At 38.0% G+C, this 14052-nt stretch overlaps 1 protein-coding gene across 6 annotated transcripts in view; it reads left to right on the top strand.

The window, feature by feature from the left end:
• Positions 1–14052, top strand: part of MID1 (midline 1) — a 253521-nt gene that overhangs the window by 77997 nt on the left and 161472 nt on the right. The window lies entirely within an intron of this gene.

Here is a 14052-nt window from a genome sequence, read left to right as displayed (position 1 = left end):
GGATTTAGGATATTAATCAAAGAGAAAAGGGGTTCTAAGATGGAAGAAAAGACAAAAATGTGGGCAGATAAGTAGGAAAAGAAGGGGATGAGGATTCAGGAGCTTTTTCCAGGTACTTGGAAAGTTGAAGGCAACTTAAATCATTTTTAATAATTTAAGAAATGATATCATTTTTCATTTTTATATAAAATACTAAAAGTCTGGAAAATATATAGGTAGGCACAGTGTGTTGGCAATATGCTGTTTACAGGTTGGCAAAACAAGCCAGTGCCTAATGAAAAGGAAGGTTACGAAGAGCTTAGATCTGAAACTCAGAGGCATGTCTTGTTCCACACCTCGAGAAGCACTTGGCATATACCAGGTGCTCTGTAAATATTTGCTTAGTAAATGACAGAATGAGCATGTGGTGGCAGAGTGATGCCTTACATGGCATTACCCAGACTCATAGGCATCCCTAGGGACAGTAAGAAAAGTTTGTGGGCTTTTTTCAGCGTTTTGAAAAACCCAGAGGATATTGTACAATTACTTTTTCAATGATTGTTTTATCAAATACTTCCAAACCTGAGGATTTATGAAGTTAAAAGTGAAAAGGTTTTTAAAAAAAATGTTATGCCAAGTAAGAGAAGCCAGTCACAAAGGGCCACATATTGTGTGATCTATTTATATAAAATGTCCAGAAGAGGCAAATTCATAGATCCAGAAAGTAGATTCGTGGTTGCCAGGGGATAGGGGAGGGGAGAATGCGGAGTGAGTGCTAATGGGTATGGGGTTTCTTTTGGGGTTGATAAACATGCTCTGGAATTAAGTAGTGGTGATGGTTGCAAAACTCTGAATATACTAAAACCCACTGAATTATATACTTGAAATGGATGTTTGTAATGTGTGAATTGTATCTCAATAAAGCTGTTTTTAAAAATGATAAGCATAGCATCCAAGCATTTAAAATTTTTTAAAAAGTGGTCATTGGTGGTATAAAAAAAAAAAGTCAGAAACCATTTGCTTAATTGTTACAAAGATTTTATCCCAGATTAAAATACTCCAATTCCGCACTTCGGGAGGCTGAGGCAGGCGGATCACAAGGTCAGGAGATCGAGACCATCCCGGCTAACATGGTGAAACCCTGTCTGTACTAAAATTACAAAAAATTAGCCAGGCATGGTGGCGGGCGCCTGTAGTCCTAGCTACTCGGGAGGCTGAGGCAGGAGAATGGGCGTGAACCTGGGAGGCGGAGCTTGCAGTGAGTCGAGATCGTGCCACTGCACTCCAGCCTGGGCAACAGAGCGAGACTCCATCTCAAAAACAACAACAACAACAACAACAACAAAAAAACAAAACTCCAATTCCATGTCGCCAAAGGGAACAAGCAGAATATTCCCACAACCCTAGGGAACAGGGGTAGGCTTGGCTATTAGTCATTCTCCTTCTTCCCCATTCCCAATAATTGGAAAAAAAAAAAAAAGTGTGTGTGCACACGTACATGTGTGTGTATGTATATGTCTGTGTGCATATGTGACAAGGGCAGTAGTCAGAGCAGGATCATGTGACTACCAGGATCTATGGACAACCCCACACTATTAGGGGAGAAAGTGTCAAGCTATTTGTACCGTTCTCATAGAGCATTAATCTAGGCCAGGGGTCAGCACCCTTGTTCATAAAGGACCAGACAGTAAATATTTTGGGTTTTGTGGCCATGCAGTCTCTGTCCAAACCCCTCAGCTCGACATAGATAGACTATATAAAGCAATTGGAGGTAACTGTGTTCCAAAAAAGCTTTATTTATAGACACTGAAATTTGAATTTCACATAATTTTCACAAGTCACAAAATAATATTTAAACAATTTTTTTTTCAACCACTTAAAAATGTGAGAACCATTCTTAGCTTGTGGGCCACACAAAAACAGGCAGAGGCCTGGATTTGGTACATAGGCAGCCTGTGGTCTATAGTTTGCAGAACCCTGCTCTAGGGTAATGACTTAGAAAGGGACTCTACTAATCAGCAGGTTGTTGTGAAGCACATTACTTACCTTAAGCCAGTATACAACTTAAAGCAGTAATGCTACATTATGTCCAAAGGCTAAGCTAGTGAGAGGCTAAATTATAACACGCAACTTTTTTAGCAAATAATTATGAAGAATCAGCTAATAAGACCTTTTCTAAAGAGTATTCAGAGTATAATAATGCTACCTTGTGTGGTTTGGGGATTTTTATTTTAAGTTAGGGAAGCTATGAATCTCTTGAACTTTGTCCATTAAGAAGTCTGCCAAAGCTGTGAATTTTAAAGCCATGGGAATTTTTCATTGCCCTTGGCTGCTGAATTTTAACAGCAAAGTTATTCATTAAGTCCACATTTTAAAAAAAACTATCAACAATGCTTCTTCATACTTTATCTGCATTTGACACACTTCCAGATAGATGATCTTTAATTTGACTAATGAGTGCATCCTTTGTTATTTTAATGACAAGTAATTTACAGAAAGAGAAAAGCTCTTCAACACTCAAGTCTCTTAAATCTGGAATTTAAAGTCTCTGATGTTCAGAAGCAGGAAGCAACAGTTGGTGTAAGACAGGGCCACTAGGACACTGGAAATGCATCCTGGGTAATGAGCTGGAAATACAAAAGGAAGAAAACAGTTGGAAATATGTTGGCCATTTTATATGACACTTTCTGGGTTTATTTTCAGGTTGGAGCACAAGTCAGAAGCTGAAGAACTTGGAGATTTTGGGGAGCATATGTCCCACCCTCCCCAACCCCCAAGTATCCAAATATCCCCTTTGGTTCTATCAGAGAAGTATTAAGATTTATTAATTAGAAGAAAAATTAAAGTTATAAATGTTCACTAGGAACATAAGGAGAATTCAGAAAAATAAAATGTTGAGCTCACCACAGTTTTCAGCAGAAATTTTACTCTTTTTTTTTTTTTTCCCTTGTTGAGATGGGGTCTCACTATGTTGCTCAGGCTGGCCTCGAACTCCTGGGCTCGAGCAATCCTCCCACCTCAGCCACCCAAAATGCTGAGACTACAGGCGTGCCACTGTGCCCAGCTAAATTTTACTCTTTAACTGATTTTTCAATGCATAAATAAATGAATAAGTGGGTAAGTACTTACTGAGGACACAGTTTTCAACCAAACCCTGTAGATGCTCAGGATGAATTAAGCATGGGCCCTGCCTTCATGGGGCTTAGGGTTTACTCAACTTTACAGAAAACCCAGAAATATCCTAACAAATGTGGCAACTGAAGAACTTTATTCCTAATCCTAAAACTCACTTTCTTTATTCTCAGAGTAATGGATACAGCATTCTAATGTCAAATCATTGTTTCCATGTTATACAATAATTGTCAAGGCTAAAGTCTGCCTTAAGGAAGGGTGACAATGGCTTTGTTCTTATGATAATAGAAGAGATAAAAAGATTATTTACAAAGCTACAGCCTCTGAAAAATTGAAAGTATTTTATACAAACAACCACCTCAGTTCTTCTCATAGTGATATTTAAGTGTTTGTGCGTGCTGGTTTCTGTTACATGGGTCTTTACCATTTTCATTCTTCCTTGCAGCTCTATGAGTTAAGTATTACTATTATTCTTTTACAAATGAGGAGCGTGAGGCCTGGAAAAATTTAAAAACATGCAGAGGTGATAAAATACTGGGAAAGTTTCGCATTCAACCATGTCTTAATCCTTTTCCTTCTCTTTCCACCATAGCATATGATCATGGCATATCATCACTGTTTCTGTTTCCCCTATAGAAAATTCAGGAAAATTAACACATGGAAGAGTTTTCAGACTTTCAGTTTTCTTCTTACATAATCTTTGAGCAGCCCATTATAGGAAAATAAGGGCATTGGAGATTTGAAGAGGCAGAATGAACATGTTCTAGATGTCGAAAGAAAAGTTCTAAGCAGGTAAAAGACAACCAGATGGATGCTTGACTTGGAGAAGGTGCTAAGCACTAAATAAGCCAGGTGGTAGAGGGTGTGAAAGCGGAGAGCCCTGAGAAATTGATCATTAAGCGGAAGGTGATTAAAATCTTCCTAAGGGACAATTGGTCAGAGCAGAGGTCAAGAGCTAGGACTTGTCTGTCAAGACTTAGTGTGGATTCTTGAAGGGTTAAGAAGTCAGTCAGAGGCCCGGGATTGGATACTGTATTTGAACTGATTGTCACTCACCAGAATCTGTGATCTAGGAGACAGACATTGCCAGGATGCCCCCCATCAGGATGGTCATAGAGAAGGGAAGGTGTGTTCATTTACTATTGCTGCATAGCAAATTAGCACAAATGTACAGATTAAACCAACACCCATTTATTAGCTCGTGGTTCTGTAGGTTGCAAGTCTGGGTGGCCCAGCTGTGTTCTCTGCTCAGGGTCTCACAAGACTGAAATCGAGCTGTTGGCCAGACGAAGCTCTTATCTGGAGGCCCTAGGGAAGAATTTGCTGCCAAGCTCGCTCTGGTTGTTGGCAGAATTCACTTTCTGGCAGCTGTAAGACTGAACTCCTCGATAGCTATAAGCTGTGGTCCACTCTTTCTAAGGGACATCTGCATTCCTTCTTAAGTGGCCATCTCCAACCTCAAAGCAACAGCACATTGAGTCCTTCACACACATACGATCTCTCTAAATTCCTCTTTCATCAGTCAGGAAACGTTCTCAGCAGTTAAGGCTTCATGTGATTAGGTCAGGCCCACCTGCACCATCTCCCTTTCTAACATCAACTGTGCTCTGTAACACAACACAATCCAAGGAGTGATGTCACATTCACAAGTTCCAGGGATTCAGGTGGACATCTTTGGGCTGCCATTTTAGAAATCTGCCTACCACAGAAGGTGATGAAGAATCTCAGCTCCTGCCTTGCTCCCTTGGTGAGCTGTGTGGCCTGTAATAACAGCAGCTTTGTGGAAAATTGGCCCACCCTCTCCTAGGGTTAAAGGGCCAAAGGGAAGTTTTGTGACTTTTTCTTCCTCTTCTGACACTGGCTTCCTCCTCTAAGGAAATCTGCTTCTTTTGGTGTTCTCTTCTTTCCTTGACCATCTCCTGGTGTTGGTGCCGGTGCCAAGAAGCACTGGAGGGCAGGTGGTCCATCAATTTAGGGCAACTGAAAGTTTTGAGATCAAGGCATACTGGAGGCCCAGACATCACAAGAGGGCAGCACAGAGCAAGAGCTGATAAACGTTGAGATGCAGACTTAGTAGGCCCTAGCCCTTTCTGAGATGATGTGTTCATCTGCCCTCAAAACATCCTCTCGCTCAACATGTGCCTCCTAACCCAGACCCCAAGGAGTCTTTAGTAAGAACGTGGCAGATATCACATGCGCTGACCATGGGGATATCACAAAACATTAACTCTCCAAAAATCTGCTTCTTGGAACCTTGGTTTCTGCAACTAAGAAATGAGTTAAAAATTTATTCAAGGTTGATAAATTTAAAATGGAAAAAATCATCTTCTGAATTCTAGCAATATGAAGACCACTTTTTACAAGTCTGATGCTGTAGTGCAGTGTTTACAACCTATTTTCATTTTCAACCCCCTGTCGCAAGGAGCCTGTTGAGACATTTTTTGCTAATTGCTCCTTGCATGAAATTTTAATACCACAAATATAGTATATATCTATTTATGTATATCTGTGCTTTGTGCATAAAAAGAGTAAGGTTTGTTGTTGTTGTTGTTGTTTGTTTGTTTGATTTTTGCCTCTGAGAACTAGTTTTCTCCCTCTTGGGGGCAATATTGCCCCTATTGACAGTGCGTGTTATAATGGGGAAAAATTGCTAACATTTTAATATTTAGTAAATCTTCAGCTTATATAGTCTATTTGATTTGGAAGGTGGCTGTAATACTTTAGTCGTACTAAAAGGTACTTAAAATTAATCTTGAAAAGTTAGAAGAGTCTCTAAACATGAAAAATCACCCAATATATTATATTTAAAATAACAACTTGCAAAACAAAATGTAAAGTCTGATCCCATTTTTGTGGCTAAGAGGTATAGAAAATGACTAGAAAGATCAACCTGTGGAATGTTGCTTCTTTGTGGTTAGATCCTTCTGTAGGTGTTTTGCTCTTTGGGAATGTTATAAATATTCACCAATATATATTATACATATGTATAATAAATACATATTATATTCATGTCAAGAAGAATACTATTTAAAAAGTTAGCCATTCTTTTTTTTTTTTTTTGCCTTCAACATTTAGGATTAATGGGCAGTATAAATTCAATCATTCACATGTAGCAAAAGGAGAAATATTTCACATGGCCCATTCATGACTCCTTTAGATCTCTAGAGGGCTTCAAGCCTCAAAGTTTATTGTTGCATTCTTCTTAATTCTGGTTGAATGCATGTACATGATTTTCTGCAAAGAAATACCACCCACTAAAGACTGTTCCTTCTCTTCTAACAGGGTTTTGGTGTCCCCAGGGCTCCCTTAGTCCTATTTACTTTGGATATTTCAGGAGTTACTGTAGGTTTAACTGTGGTGAGTCCTTAAGCCCTCTTTTTAAATTCATAAACTGTCTCTAATCTTAGCAAAATGTCAGGTTACACTTTTGAGAGGTTTGGGAACTTGACATTTTGTAGCCCGGTTGGGGTGTAGGCTGCTTCCATTCTGAGCACCTTGTTCCAATTTATGTCAGGAGGAATTATATACAGGTCAGGGCTGGGAGCAGGTTATAATTAATGGGGTGGACAAGTGGATTTTTAATGTTTCATAAAATAAAATGGAAATCACATGTGCTTGGAACTATTGTATGTTTTAAAATATTTACATTTATTCTAGTAAACATTAATTATAACTGATATATTTCTCCTGTGAACTCGCTAACTGTGAGGTCACAAGCCATTGTTCACTGAGTAGAAAGAATGGATGACAAGCTAGTTACAAGAAAAAAGGCAGTACTTGGGCGGATATCGGTGAGTGAACTCATGAAAGTAATCCAGTCTTAGGTCTTTCTCCTAATTTTCCCTTATGTTTAAAGCACCCCCTTGCCAATATGATCCAGATGTCAGTCCTTCTAAGACAGAACTGGGAGGGTTTAGCCTGTGAAATTTCTGAATAGCTCCTGGTGAAGAACACATGACCAATGCTTAACTATTCGTCTTTTCAAAATTAAAGTTTAGAAGTAGTTGAAATACTGCCAGAATCTATAGCGTCCACATTTTATTCATATTCGTATATCAAAAATTTCCAATTCCTTGAGGCTGTAGCAGCAATATGTTGCTGAGGAAAGAAATTTTTTTTTAAAAAATTTGTACTTATAATTGACACCTAATAATTGTACATATTTATGGGGTACAATGTGATGTTTCAGTACGTGGATACACAGTGTAATTATCAAATCGGGGTAATTACCATATCCATCATTTTAAACATTTATTATTTCTTTGTGGTGACAACAGTCAAAATATTCTCTTCTAGCTGTCTTGAATATAGATTACATTGTTATTTGCTGTAGTCACCCTACTGTGTGATAGCACATCAAAACTTACTCTTCTTGTCTAACTTTGTGTACCTATTGACCAATCTCTACCCATTCCTCTCCTTCCCCATACCCTCAGCAGCCTCTGGGAACCACTATTCTACTCTCTACCGCTATGAAATTGACTTCTTTAGATTCCACATATGAGTGAGATCATGTGGTATTTATCTTTTTTAATGTTTTTAAAATTTATTTTCTTTTATTTATAATTTAAATTTTTATTTTAGATTCAAGGGGTAAATGCGCAGTCTTGTTACATGTAGTAATTGTCTTCTGTGCCTGACTTATTCCACCTAACATAATGTCCTCCAGGCTCATCCATGTTGCCAAAAATGACAGGATTTCATCCTTTTTATGGCTGAATAGTATTCCATTGTCCTAATCATCCCCATAAAGAAATATATTTTCTTTATCCTTTTGTCCGTAGATGGGCACTTAGGCTGATTCCATATCTTGACTATTGTGAAGAGTGCTGCAATAAACATGAATATGCAGATGTGTCTTCGACATAGTAATTTCACTTCCACAAAGAGATCTTTAAGAGTCAGAAAAACCCAGATTCTAAACTGGTCTCTGCCATGTGCCAGTTGTGTGGCCCTGGAGAAGATGCTTTAACTCTGTGTCTCAGTTTCCTCATCTGCAGAAGGGGGAACATGATACCCACTATTTAGGGATTGGGTAGGGATTAGACCCAATTTGTATAAAGTGCCTGGCATATTGTAGATATTTTTTTAAATGCCAGTTATGGATATATGAAGGAAAGCTCCAAAAAATGAAATTCAAAGGAAGCCTTATGTAATTGCATCACATGTCAACCATTTGGGTGTTAGGAATATTGATGCATTCTTTATTTTGCCTAGAATTCGTCACTCCCTAAATAAATATTATTTCCATTAAGCCACCAAATTTTATATATATTCTTTGTCTTGTATGGTGAAGAATTAATACAAGCACGCTACTCTATTAGGGTATAACAGTTACCTAAGTAATGTATCGTGAGACCTTGTTGCCCTTTTCTAAGGAAAATAAGTATTTATTGGAAGGACAACTTCACACAGAGTCAGCAGGTAATAATCCGCAGTACTTCCCGATGCTGCTTCTATGGGCTGGAAGAGTGTTTGGTGGTTCTATATGGCACAGGGCTGCTTGTCCATACCCTTGACCCAAGGATGTCAAGTGCACCCAATCAACCTGGAAATCACTGTGGTGACAGAAGTTGGGGCCCAATCACCCTCAGGGCCTTGACACTGATTTTGAGTATACCGGTTTGGAAAGTCTCTGCAGAATTCCCCAAGACATTAAGTTTATAATATCCCTTGAAGGGTCCTTAGAAAGAAAAAGTGCCTATGTTTTGCTGTCATTATCATTCTTCAGGGCAAGGCTTGGTGAAAAGATACTGAGAGAAGACAGTACAGATAGAAGGACAAAGTGAACAAAAATAAGGACCCACTGATTTTGTCTTTGCAAGGTCTAAACTGAGTTACAGATTGAGAACTAAAATATATATTCAATACATGTATCCTCAAAATATTCTTCACACATTTGTGCCCAAGACATACTGGTTGATAATATTAATACATAAATATATATATACACACATATCTATGCCTTACAATAGAGTCCTATTTTTAGTGTGTAACAACTGTACTATTTTCAAAATAGTCATCGGCACAAACACCAGTACCACGGCTAAATCTGACATCATTGATCTTTTCTCCCTATAAGAATATCTTTTGTAGGCCCGTAAGTGAGAGATGGCGGATCTCCTCAGCTTCATTCAGTCCTTTATGGAAATACTTATGAAACCCTACTGTGTGCTCAGTAGCTGTCAGAGTTCTTGGCATATAAAATATTTCAAAATAAATTTGCCTAGTATTGCTTTGGGGGATGAGGGCTTGGTGATGTCTTCCTCTCCCCAAAAGAAAAAGTGTGTGTGTGTGTGTGTGTGTGTGTGTGTGTCTGTATGTGTGTGTGTGTCAGAGGGACAGAGACAGAGGTAGAGAGACAGAGTGTGAGAGTGTGTGGGTATTCAAAGAGAGTACATGAGTCCCAGTCTTATCCTTATCTTCCCTCATACAATGCAAGCTATTTGGAATTGTAGAGCTGGAAGTGATCTTAGCTAACATTTTCCTAATCTCCTACCCAATACAGGAGCTTCTTCTACAATAACCTTCATCAAAGGGTGGAACGCTAAAATGTGAGACTAGAGGTCTCTTTTTGTTGGGCAATAATTTGATTCAATATGGTGTCATTATTTGGTAACTCAGGTGGCACAGTATACATTTCTGTGGGAAATTGGAATGGGGAGCCCAAGCTGGACTGGTCGTGACTGCACCATGGAAGGAGGACATTTGGGACCAGTCTTGAGCTGCCATTATGTTCCACTGGGAAACTAAACACTAGTGCTTTCTTAGTTAGTTTATGTATTTCTCAAAGTATTCCACAGTCTTTAGTTTGTGCTAACAAAATTGATCGGAAGTACTATATTAAAATTATCATTCATTTTTTACTGTTACTGAACAGTAGTGAGAAAAGCAGGAATCTTTGTCATTTTGTTTAGCGTGTAAATGCACAAAAACCTCAGCTTACCTGAACTTTGCTAAAATATCAAACCTTTATTAACCACAAGTTTTCTACATTATACTTCTCCTAAAGATTTGTGAAATACAAGGAAGAAGGTGATATTATGGATTACTGTAAAAATCCATGATCATGGATACAATTATACATTCAAGTCAATCTCCTACGTCATCTCTATTTATGATCAAATGAAAAACGGTCTTTTTAATGATGATCTCAAGGAAAAATAAGATTTGAAATTACCTCAAACCTTTCAATTAGATCCAATATGTGATTTGTAGTTATGCAAGTAAAGTAGACTCAAGCATTGTAGAAATGTTTCAATTAGGTTTTTTTTTAAGTTTTCTATCTGGGGTTCAGTTAACCAGAAAATTAAATTAACCAGTACTCTCTCATTTCCAAAGAATTTCAGTTAATTGAGATTTGATTGTATTTTTATTGTCATCTTTGTTCCCACATGGAAATTAATTCCATTTCAGACTTATTTCTTGGAGGGTGTTTAGCATAGTTTTCACCTTAAATGAGTAGGGTAGGGTGCGTAGGGTGGCTTTTCATTTTTGGATTTTAATTATTACTCTCTCTATATATATATGTATATGTGTATATATACATGTACATATATGTGTGTATATATACGTATATACATATATACATATACATATATACACATATATACATATACATATATACACATATATACATAGATACATATATACATATACATAGATACATATATACATATGTACACATATGCACATATATACCTATATACATATATACATATACATATATACATAGATACATAGATACATATACATAGATACATATACATATATACATATACATATACATATATACACGTATATGTGTATATATGTGTATATATACACATATATACACCTATACATGTATGTGTGTGTGTGTGTGTGTGTATGTGTGTGTATATATATATGAAAAAGAAAGAGCTTGCCTTGGCAGAAGTGTTTAAAGAAACATGAGTAGTTAATGCCCTCACTGTGATTTGACTTCCGTCTTCCTTTTTTTAAGCACATTTTTCATTTTTTCCCCCTTTAAACCTGCCATTTAGCGCTGAAAAGTATTTTTCAAGAAATGGAGCGATGCTTTCTATCCCATTTATTAAAGTAATGCACAGAAGGAAATGCACTGTGGTAAAAACAATTTATACGAGAAATGATAATGTTTTGCTAAAGATAACCAGGAAGTGAGGAGGAGAAAAAACCCCTCAAATAGCAGAGAGAGGCCAGATGGTCTTTTTTTTTTTTTTTTAATGCAGTCCCTAAGCAGGAAATTTTGTTTGATTAAGAAGACACTGGTCTTGATTTTCATTCAGCAGTTTTGAGGAACTTTTTTTAATGGACACACACACACACACACACCACAAGCCATTTTCATTCAGCCAAATTATCATTTGTGCTATTGTAAGCAAGATTCTGCTGATGAAAATGTGAAGTCTTAATGATAAAGAAGAAAATGAGTTCCCAAGTCTCAGTTATGAAAGAACTTGGAATTTACCCACTACCCTAAAGACCCTCGATCATTACCATATCCATCATATTGTTGTAAGGTCTGTTGTTTTGTTTTGTTTTCTTTTGATAGCCTGGAATGGAAGAAAGACTGTGTACCACAGTGGCTAACTAGGGTTTTGTGAGATACAGGGTAGACCCGGGGGAAAAAATAGAGGTTTTGGAGTTCAACACCCCAGGGGGCTAATGTGCATAAAGCGACTGCTCCAAAGGACCTGAGTTTAATCCTTGGAGCTGCCAGTCAGGATCAGGATGAAGAAGCACCCATGCAAAGAATTGCTTCTGGATGCTGATAGGCAGGGAGATGAAGCGGGGGAGGTGGGAAGGGAGAACAGAGCACCCCTCTTTGGACTGTGATGTTTTGGCAGTCGGTGCTTGGAGGAGGGTAGCTGGCAGTGGCTCTGGCACAACAAAGCTCCCTTCGGTGAAGTCACCAGCATCCTTGCCATCGTCTGGCACCCTTTGCCCAGCACCCCAGGAGTGTGCAATTTCCCAGTCTGTATTCTAAGGATGAAAATGACTAAAGTTGTGAAACTAAGTATTTGCATGTGTTTCAAAGAGAAAGAGTCACTTGGAGTTTGGAATGGAAAGAATAGATTTAGACAACTGGCAGAATTGTTCGGAACTATGCCCTGAATCAAGAGACCCCGTTGACTTATATAAGGACAAGCTAACGGAGCTACGTAAAAGAGACAACTGACATATCTTTACCATGAAGATGACAAATCAGGCATTCAGATTTGTTTTTTCAAAAATGAAATGTGTTCTCATATAGTTATGTGATGCTTTCTCCAATTAGAATTCATATTTATAGTAAAAATAAGTATAACTTCACTTTAATATAGCTTAGCCACCTTGAAAGCTCACTGTTCTTAAAGCTAGATTTTTTTTGTAAGTGAATTTTTAAGCCCTAGATTGCATCTTAAGTACTGAGTTCTTTTAATTTTGCCTTTTTTTAATGTTTAAAAGCCAGCTTCTTGTCTAATTTGATTCAATGGATAAAATGTACAGGATGAAACTCACACTTAAAATGCATTTCAATGAGAATTAAATTGTTTAAAATGAAACTTTTTTCCTTTAAATTTTAAATAAACAAACAAGATGCAAAGCAAAATAACAACAAAAAGCTCTTCACTCCCGAAGGTCATACCTTTTGATATTAACTCCAAACTCATGCCTTGTATTCGTGTTTTACAAATTACATTTACAATTTTATCTCAAAGATAACAAAGAAGCATACTTTGATAATATAAGAAGAATCTCTCAGACTTTAGCCTGCCTTGAGAATATGTTTTAAAAGCCATTAGGAGCTTCATAGCATTTATGGGATTTGTTCTTATATAGAGTACTTTTTTTTTTTTTTTTACATATATTTTGGGCAGAATTCTCAAGTCTCCAAATAAACAGTTTAAATCTAAATCTTGGTTTTTAGGCCAAAAAGTCTTTGGGTTGAGAATAACTCACCCTCAGAAGACTACTTGCTTTATAACCCTCCCCTGGAACGCTGCGACCCTGTCCTCCCACAAACCTTATTTGCTTCACTGTGGAAGAGTGGCACAGGGCACCCACCACCCAGACTTCCCAAGCTCTTCTCTTGGTCTCTGCTGTAGCTACAATAGCAACTTTATTCTCCTACAACTGAGAGAAGAGAGACAGAACCTCTCATATTGTTTTATACTCAGAAAAGGAAAGAAGCAAAACTAAAGGCAGGTAGCCCTGCGCCTAGGAACCAGACCCAAAACCAAGGAACCAGACCTGAAACCAGGCCTGGGCCTGCCTGACCTAAGCCTGGTAGTTAAAATTCCACCCTTGACCTAGCAACTGATGTTATCTATAGATTATAGAAAGACATTGTAAAACTTCCCAGTCTGTTCTGTTTCACTCTAACCACCAGTGCATGCAGCCCCTGTCACGTACCCCCTGCTTGCTCAATCGATCACGACCCTCTCACGTAGACCCCCCTTAGAGTTGTGAGCCCTTAAAAGGGACAGGAATTGCTCACTCGGGGAGCGTGGCTCTTGAGACAGGAGTCTTGCTGATGCCCCCAGCTGAATAAACCCCTTCCTTCTTTAATTTGGTGTCTGAGGACTTTTGTCTGCGGCTCGTCCTGCTACAAAACAATACTCTATCCTTATCATTTTCCTTAGCATGTCCGTACCTTTATATTTATGGTGCACAAAGGAATTGGATTCTGCAGCAAAAAATGCACTAAAATCTTTCTTCCTTGGCTTTCTGACTTTGGATTTTAAGGACATAGTTACCTCCTATTTAGTGCATGGAGTAGGAAGGGTTTGCTTTATTTCTTCATGTTGTACTGAATGCCTTGACCACTCTAGAAAGATCAAAATTCTCTATGTTACTTCTGGACTCTGTATATGACTTTAGCTTAGAAGTCATCACCATGATTGCATGTATAGCGGAGGCAATGTAGTCAAGAGCCTGTAGTCAGACAGACCTAGG

The sequence above is a fragment of the Hylobates moloch genome, unplaced genomic scaffold (genome assembly GCF_009828535.3).
Source record: "Hylobates moloch isolate HMO894 unplaced genomic scaffold, HMol_V3 SCAFFOLD_7, whole genome shotgun sequence".
NCBI classification, from domain to species: domain Eukaryota; kingdom Metazoa; phylum Chordata; class Mammalia; order Primates; family Hylobatidae; genus Hylobates; species Hylobates moloch.
This window is presented reverse-complemented; position numbering and strand designations above follow the sequence as displayed.